At 44.9% G+C, this 8914-nt stretch overlaps 1 pseudogene; it reads right to left on the bottom strand.

Moving 5' to 3' along the window:
* Positions 1 to 411: 411 nt before the first annotated feature.
* Positions 412 to 5537, bottom strand: LOC136468717 (probable ADP-ribosylation factor GTPase-activating protein AGD14; annotated as a pseudogene).
* Positions 5538 to 8914: the final 3377 nt, after the last annotated feature.

The raw sequence follows: 8914 nt of genomic DNA, 5'->3' as shown, positions 1-8914 counted from the left end.
AAGTTTAGACAAAACGACTCTACAAAAAGCAAAAAGGTACAGCCCGACACCCGCATTCATCTCTTATTACAAGCCAAATGAGGCTGTCAGCACCAGGGCTGGGAAAACATTTTTTTTACTAGTATAGAAGATGATTGACCAGTAATTTAAGTTTAGATAATTCAATGTGAAATATGGCTACTTTGCGTAGTCAATCTCAGCTACTTAAATCTGTGATCCCGGCAGGTTGATTTTTTTAATTTTTACTTAAATCCGTGATCCAACAGCTGACAGTTATTATAATTTAAGTAAGGCCCTTCTTTATGGATGCATACAAGGGATGTGATATATATTAAAAATAATTAGACAGCTCATTTAAATAGTCTACCACTACATGTTTCAACTTTGGAAGAATAGTAAATACAACATTACTCACGTTGCAAGCATGCTATTAGGTTGTTGCTCGGGCATGGGCTGCTGTTCGGAACTTGCTGCATCATGAAATGGCCTGATTGAAGCAAAAATTGCAGTGTGCAAAAAGGAGGTACTAAAGAGCAAGATTATGATGGGGAAATATGCAATTACTTGGATGTGCAGCTGACTGGTAGAGCTGGTGAGGCTGCTGTGGAGGAACACCAAAACTAGAGTTGCCAATTAAGGTTTGGGGAGCAGGGCCTGATGCTCCTCCTGGTGGCCCAGATGGGGGCTGCTCACAGATAAAACAAATTGATGTTAATGGAAAAGTAAAAAGCATGTTAACAAAATAGGAATGCAAAATATGCACGACGACCCAAGTCTACAGTATACATTTTAGTTATACCATGTGAGCTTGAATTGGAGCTGACTCATTCCCAAGATCAAAAGGGTTCGAAGCTTTCACAGGCTGGGGGTGGGAATACGCATGTTGCGAATACACAGGTTGCTGATATGTAGGCTGAGGAAATGCTCCATGAGGATATGCTTGCATTCCCTGGAACTGGAAGAGCATTCCTTATGTAAGATAAAAAGACAGTACCAACTCAGGTGCAGAATATGTTACACATATGAGAATGACATGGGTACCACTCCAGGTGGATATTGCATGGCGTATCCCATTCCAAATTGGGGAGCTCTCTGCCAACCAGGCATCATTAGAGTTGATGGTGGATACAGTGCAGTGAAGATATCCTGCAATAAGTTTTGTCCGTGTCAAATATGCTCATGCAAATGACTTCGTTGGAAGGCAGTGTCAGATCCATCAGTTCATCATTTTTTCCAAAACATTATTCAAAGAATCGAAGAGAAGAAACTTGTACATTTGTCTTCAATTGACAATAGGTAATGATCTTGCAAATGAACACCCATGAGAACACAGATGCACTGACAAGTATGGAAACCTTAACAACATTTATGGCACCTCATAAGTTTACAGAAACCAAAGGCTCAAAACAAATGAGGTTTGAACAAATTGTTTTCAATCTAGTATTAGTTCATTCCCATATAATTAGTCAGCCAAACAAGATAATGTGTTCAAACACATCAAAACAAAACCATGAATCTAAGGAGAAACTACACTCGCTGAACATTATACATCTGTATGGTGGCTACCCAATTGAATTGGAATCCAATGTAGACCATGATTTCACTTAACTACCTCGTAACATATATAGTGCTTGTCAAATAAAACTCCAGTAAGTGACATTACATTCAAGAAATTGCTCATTAATGTTAGAAGAAGCAAAACACACAGCTAATATGTATGACGTACCGCTGGAAGTTCTTTCCTGCCACTGAATTTACTGTCAGTAGAAGAGGCTGCTCCTTGAATACCACTGGTTCCTTGTGGATTTGCAGTAGCTTGAGATGGAAGTCCAGCCGTAGGGGCAGCTAGAGGAGATTGTTGAACTGACGATCCTTGGCCAGACATTACTGTTGAGGCCTGGGGAAGGAATCCAGTGAAAACTATTTTTTTCGGAAAAAAGGCTCAGGTGCATAAAGCTTAAAAATTTACGCAAATGCAACTACCTGGTTGCCTGAGATTCCAAAGGGCGCATCAAACAAGGAATGTGAATGGTCTAGGACAGATGAATGTCCTCCATCATTTGCTTTCAAAGTGGGATCAAGAGAAGCAGGACAAGCTGACGCATTTGGTGCAGAGGGTGCTTCGGAGAATGACAGCTGTGCAAGTGCAGACTCAAGGGGATTTACACTGCTGCTTGTTTGTGGTGTTTGTTGTTGGCCAAAAGCATCAAAAGATGCCCAGTCACCGCCACTGACAGAAGGAGCACTTTTCCCTTGTTCAAGAACAGGCTGTGATGCTGCTGCATTAACTGGAGGCTGTTGTGGCAAAGGGGTCGGCTGTGGTGGTGCTGTGGATGCAGGTTCAGGATCTGCACTAAAATCAATTAAACTCACTGCAGTTGCCACCTTTGTCTGTTCCGATGTCCCTTCTGAAGAACCAATGCTGCTTGCACTAGATATTGTCTACATTATGAACATGCAAGAAGAATAGTAAGCGAACAGATGCACAAGATCATGATGATATTTCGAGAGTACAAAAGCAATGTCTAAAAGAAGGGAAATGTCAGGAGTAACAAAGAACAACCTTTGTCAGTGGTGGAGGATCAATTGCCCTGGTTCCATTTGGCTTTGGTGGATCAATTGGTCTGACTACACTTGGCTTTGGAGGATCAAGTGGTCTGACTACACTTGGCTTTGGAGGTTCAGTAGCTGGCTTTGAAGGCTCACCAACCCGAAGCTGAGGAGCGTTGTCACCCAATATATCCCTCACTGGCCGTACAACAAGACTAGAACCATCAGCTTCTTTCTGGAAGTCTGGAGACCCATTATCTGGCTTTCTGGGCTCTGAAAACCTCCGGTCTTCAAACCTTTGAACTGGAGTTGTTTTTCCAGATCTATCATCGACAACCTCAAAGTAGCGAGGACTTTTCTTATAGTCATTTTGGTCATAGCCAGGACTACGGTCCCCATAGGAATATCTGGAATTTCTGTCATCACTCCGTCCACTATAACTCCGACGATCAGAGTAACTTCCATTTGGCGGACTTCTTGAACCACCCCAATTTCCATCAGACCTCCTATTTTCACTATACTCATCCTTGTCATCCTGCAAGATGACAATCAATCAGCACATAGTGAATTTCAAAGAGAATAATATATTTACAAAAATAGGGATTGGTTACTGAGGAGATATTTTTAAAGCAGTAAGGAGACAACATCACCTTTGCCCTTGGTGGCCTATCAGTACTTCTTTCTCCTGTGTATCTCCGTTCCACATACACATGCTTGATGAAATTTCTCAATTTGTCAGCATTACTGAGACCAAAAGAAACATGTCATACTTCCCATTCGGAATTAAGCATTGTGACTTACAAAAAGGAATTGCTAAAAAAAGGACACCTGCTGTCAGGGTACCCATTTCGTTGAGGATCCCATTCCTTGAAAAATACTTCTCTAGCACGCTACAAGTCAAGTAAAATCAACGTCAAACGTTGAATAGAAGACATGAAAATGTTGGGAAAAATAGAAAAACAGATACAAGACAAGTTACCTCATTTCCCCCTTCTTGAAGGGCAGTAACTTCTTGTGCAGTAAATTTGGCCATGGAAACTGATTTTACTCGATGCGTGAACTCTCGACTAGGAAAACAAAGTGATTTGTTAGGAAAAAGACCGACATATTTCACTTGGGGACTGGTGGGCCCAATAGTTCACTCCACCAAGGCATATGTTAAACAAAAAGAAGGGGAAGCTCGATAGATTGGTCATCTAAACTAAAAGAGGGCTCACTAAAATACTTACTGTGCTCCACTGCAATTGGTACAAACAAAGGTCCAGAAATTTGTGCAGACATACTGTGGTCCCTGTTCAAATCAGCATATCAGTGTTCTTGTTTTTTTTTCTTCAGGCGGAACAGAAGGAGAGGCACTAACAAAATATTACTCTTGTAATATATAAGCAAGATATGTACAGAAGATCCTAGAACCAAGACACTTCCATGTCGACAAGGTAAGCAAATAAATACAAAAGAGGAAAGAAAACAAACAAGTTATTCACTTTACAAAGCAAACGGAACATATGAAAGATACTAATGCCCAAAGTTTCGTGAGATACAAGGCACAGTCAAAGACACACAAAATATCCGCTTGAACACTAGGGGAGTAGGGTTACCTCAAGCTTCATAAAGTTCAGTGCCTGAAGTGAGGCGTGCACCTCTCACCACACAGGATGACTTTGCCCCAGACAGGAAGGGAAAAAGAAGGAAAAGTGCAGTAGGGTAATCCTAACTACGTGGATTTAATAGGTTCTTAATAGATCAAATGCAGTTCATGAATAGCTGGTGTTATGAGATCTTTTGCTCACATATCAGTTTGTTCTTTAGCTTCATCCATGTGCCCCATCTTCTAAAAATGTGGCAAATTATATCAAGAAAAACAAACTGATATGCTATTTGACTTATCAATGAGACGACGAGCTTTCTTAAAACATTTTCTGAAATTTCTACATCGTTATTCATTTATAGGAGTGATGCCCACAACAAGGTGAAATATCCATATTTTGTTACCTAAACATCACAACTTTAATATTTGACTGCATTGCTAGCCAGCGCCTCTGAGAAAACCACAACACAACTTTCCTAATTAACAGCTTAGGTTCCTGCTAGCTAGGTCCAGAAAAGTGGTGGAAGTGAGACTGAGAATCATAAAGGCTGCCTCTGTTGCAAGCAGTAGCTACAATTACCAACTAGTATAAAATTATATTGCAGTAAAACAATAATTTGTGACTACCATAATGACACAGCAAATTCTAACCGCTTGCATCAAGGGTACATTTCATTCCATTTCGGAACAAATTGGATTACAATTGACCTCTAAACCCACGCAATACAATGCTGATATCCGGTCAAACACCTAGTTATGCAGCTACCTCCCAATATGGCATGTGTGCGCCATTCATAGCAACAGAGCATTGTGGCTGATGAAGTCAAGCAAGCTAAAAACAGCTCCTACCTGCCCGCCAGCTCCGTGGCCCCCAAACCCGTCCACATTCAGCAAGAGAATTCGAGAACTCGAGACGACAGACTCACCAAATTGTTGCAGTTGATGCAGCGCTTGTTGGCGGGCAGCTTGAGCAGGCCGCGGATGATCTTCTCGTGCCGCTCGTCCTCCTTGACCCGGCTCGCCATCGCCGCCGGATCGCCCCGCCACAAACCCTGGAACTCACAGCAGAGAAAGCGAAATCACACCAAAACCCCGCCGGAATGGCCCGAGATCCGGGCAAGCCCAAGCCAGATCCAGCCCCGAATCACCGCGACCCAATCGAACCCGCCCTCCCTCACCTGCGGGTGGGGGTGGGTGCGCCCTCCCTCGGTGCGCGTGCGCGCGCGCGGGTCCGCGGGGAGGGGAGGCAAGTGAGCCCGCGCGAGATCCCGCACGCGAGCGCGTGCGGAGGCCGAGGCGGAGGCGAGACGACGAGGTGGTGGCAGCGGCGAGCGAAAAAGGCTCGTGCCTTTTGTCGCTGCTGCGTTGCTTCGCTGCGCGTGTTTAACAGAGAAGGAAAAAAACTTTTTCCTCGTGGGGTTTGCGGGGAGGTGACCGGGAGGGGAGAAGAAGGGGCCGCGAAGGCTGCCGGTCAGCCGCTGGCTGGCACCGGCTACAGCCGGTCGCCGGGGAGGCGGTTTCTAGAGGGAGGGGTTTATGGGGCCCGCGTGGCAGAGACAGTTTGGGTTCGGTTTGGTGGGTGCGTGGTGAGCTGGACGTGGTTTGTTTGGGCGATTACTGGTTGTTTTGGGTTCGGGCAGTTAGCTGGCTAATGATTCCTGGGAAGTGCTAAATCACCGACAGGTTGTGATTACATTATAGGAAAGACTACCTGTGTCTGTGTGGCTTTGGCTTTTTAGTTAGTGGCTAGGCTGTGTAGTGCTGCCAAGCACATGAGTTGGACGCATGTACGTCACTACGGGTGTGATTAGTTGCCCACGCCTATCTCTCACCGCTCGGTGCAGCGTGGCCTTGTTTGGCTACCCTGCTCGTAGGATTTCGCTGCCTCACTTCATTCCTCTCCCCTCCGTCGTCTCGGACGCCTCCGTCTTCTTGATTTCCACTTCCCTCTCGATGCAAGACGCCTCAATGTTTGGCGGAAAGGGTTTGGGCGAGCGTGGGAGATGACGTCATGCGAGCGATAAAAGGGCGGGCGCGGGTCGCGGCTAGGGTTACTGCCCCCATTTCGTGCCTCTCTTTCCTCCATTGCTCTGGTGCGCCCTTTCCTCTTGCTCCCCCTCGATCTCGGTTGACCGTCCGAGTCAACCTCCATCGGCGGATTCGTGGTGGTCCTCTGGTGTAGCGACGGTATACCTCACCTGCGGCTATCTCCTCTTGCTCTCTGTGCGGTGATTTTATTGATTCGTCCGTGGATTTTGTTTGATTTGTGCCATGATATTAGGGTTCTTGCTCTTACATTCTCAGATCTATGAGCTGGTAGTGTAGATCTACTAGTTTCCAGTTGTTCTCCTCTTGTTCCGCACTGAGATATGTGTTACAGCTACCTTTTTTCCATTACATATGTGGTTTCTTCTACATCTTGCACATGATGATTTTGATTTATAAATCGAGCATAGTGCCTAGGTCGATGATGTTTATTTTCGTTACCCTAGACGCTGGAGGAGCACCCTTGGGTGTGGCGGCCGCGTCTAGTTTTGAATGTTTGCTTGCTCCTTAGTACACACTGCAAAAGTGCATGATTCGTATCTAATGTTTCCCTCCATCGTGTTGGTAGACATGGACTTCCAAGCTAGGCGCAGGGCAGCCACTTGAAAGGTCCTAATGGCTAAGGGGGGGTGAATAACCTATTAAAAATTTCTACAACAACACTTAACAAATCAGTTAGACAATTATGAGGCAAAGCAAATGTCACGCTAGCCTACTAAAATTGCAAGTCATCTACCATAATTTTAGTTTATATAGTTTCTATTCACACAATAGCTATGTCACTACACTAAGTTAGTGTGCTCTCAAAGGCTAACTAAAGAGCCACACTAACCAAACCAACAAGCTCTCACAACTAACTACACTAAAGAGCTTGACAACTAGTTTGCGGTAATGTAAAGAGAGTGAGCAATTTGTTTATACCGCCGTGTCAAGGAGTGAACCAATCAATCACAAGAATGAATATCAATGAAGACCAATCACCTCGGAATCAAATGATGAACACAATGATTTTTTACCGAGGTTCACTTGCTTGCCGGCAAGCTAGTCCTCGTTGTGGCGATTCACTCACTTAGAGGTTCACGCGCTAATTCGCATCACACGCCAAACCCTCAATAGGGTGCCGCACAACCAACACAAGATGAGGATCACACAAGCCACGAGCAATTCACTAGAGTACCTTTTGGCTCTTCGTCGGGAAAGGTCAAGAACCCCTCACAATCACCACGATCAGAGCCAGAGACAATCACCAACCTTCGCTCGACGATCCTCGCTGCTCCAAGCCGTCTAGGTGGCGGCAACCACCAAGAGTAACAAGCGAATCCCGTAGCGAAACACGAACACCAAGTGCCTCTAGATACAAATACTCAAGCAATGCACTTGGATTCTCTCACAATCTCACAAAGATGATGAATCTATGATGCAGATGAGTGGGAGGGCTTTGGCTAAGCTCATAAGGTTGCTATGTCAATGCAAATGGCCAAAAAAGAGAGCTTGAGCCGGCCATGGGGCTTAAATAGAGAACCCCTCACAAATAGAGCCATTGGACTCCTCACTGTACCGAACATGGGGCGACTGGACGCACCGGTCAGATTGACCGGACGCTGGACCTCAGCGTCCGGTCATGCGATGTGTGCCACGTATCCCCTACTTCAAAAGCTGATCGCCCGATCTCAACGGTCATCAGCACATTTAAGTTGTTACCGGATGCGCTGCTTCGAAGTGACCGGACGCAGGACCTCAGCGTCCGGTCGTTTTCAGTAAGCATCTAGAAGCAAAAAATCATGATCCGATCGGACACACCTAGGGTCCGATCACTCAACATCATCATACATCATACTAATCGGACTCAGGCCCTGAGTGTCCGGTCATTTCTTGCTCTAGCGTCCGGTCATGAGACCGAAACCGCACGCTCACTGCTGCCACTGACCGAACGTGCCAGTCCTTCAGAGACCAGCGTCTGGTCACTTACAGTGATCACGTTCACCTGAGTTTAGGGTGCCGGTGGCACCATGGACTGTTCACACTCTACGGGCGGACACTCTACCGGTGAAGTTCCTAACCCTTGCTCAAATGTGCTAACCATCGAGTGTATCACCTTGTGCACATGTGTTAGCATATTTTCACAAACATTTTCAAGGGTGTTAGCACTCCACTAGATCCTAAATGCATATGCAATGAGTTAGAGCATCTAGTGGCACTTTGATAACCGTATTTCGATACGAGTTTCACCCCTCTTAATAGTACAACTATCGATCCTAAATGTGATCACACTCACTAAGTGTCTCGATCACTAAAACAAAATGGCTCCTACCATTTATACCTTTGCCTTGAGCCTTTTGTTTTTCTCTTTCTTCTTTTCAAGTCCAAGCACTTGATCATCACCATGGCATTGCCATCATCATGTCATGATATTTATTTGCTTCACCACTTGGAATGTGCTACCTATCTCATGATCACTTGATAAACTAGGTTAGCACTTAGGGTTTCATCAATTCACCAAAACCAAACTAGAGCTTTCAATCTTACCCCTTTTTGGTAATTGATGACAACCCTTATACAAAGATATGAATTGAAATTCAATTGAATCCATGTTACTTGTCCAAGCATATTTACCATGTGTAAAAGAATATGGACAAGTTTTATGAACCCTAAATGGTAGCAATTGCTCCCCCTACATATGTGATAAGAGTTTGGATTATAGCTTGCACATATGCTTAGATAGGAAATATA

This window comes from Miscanthus floridulus, chromosome 8 (assembly GCF_019320115.1).
Source record: "Miscanthus floridulus cultivar M001 chromosome 8, ASM1932011v1, whole genome shotgun sequence".
NCBI classification, from domain to species: Eukaryota; Viridiplantae; Streptophyta; class Magnoliopsida; order Poales; family Poaceae; genus Miscanthus; species Miscanthus floridulus.
This window is presented reverse-complemented; position numbering and strand designations above follow the sequence as displayed.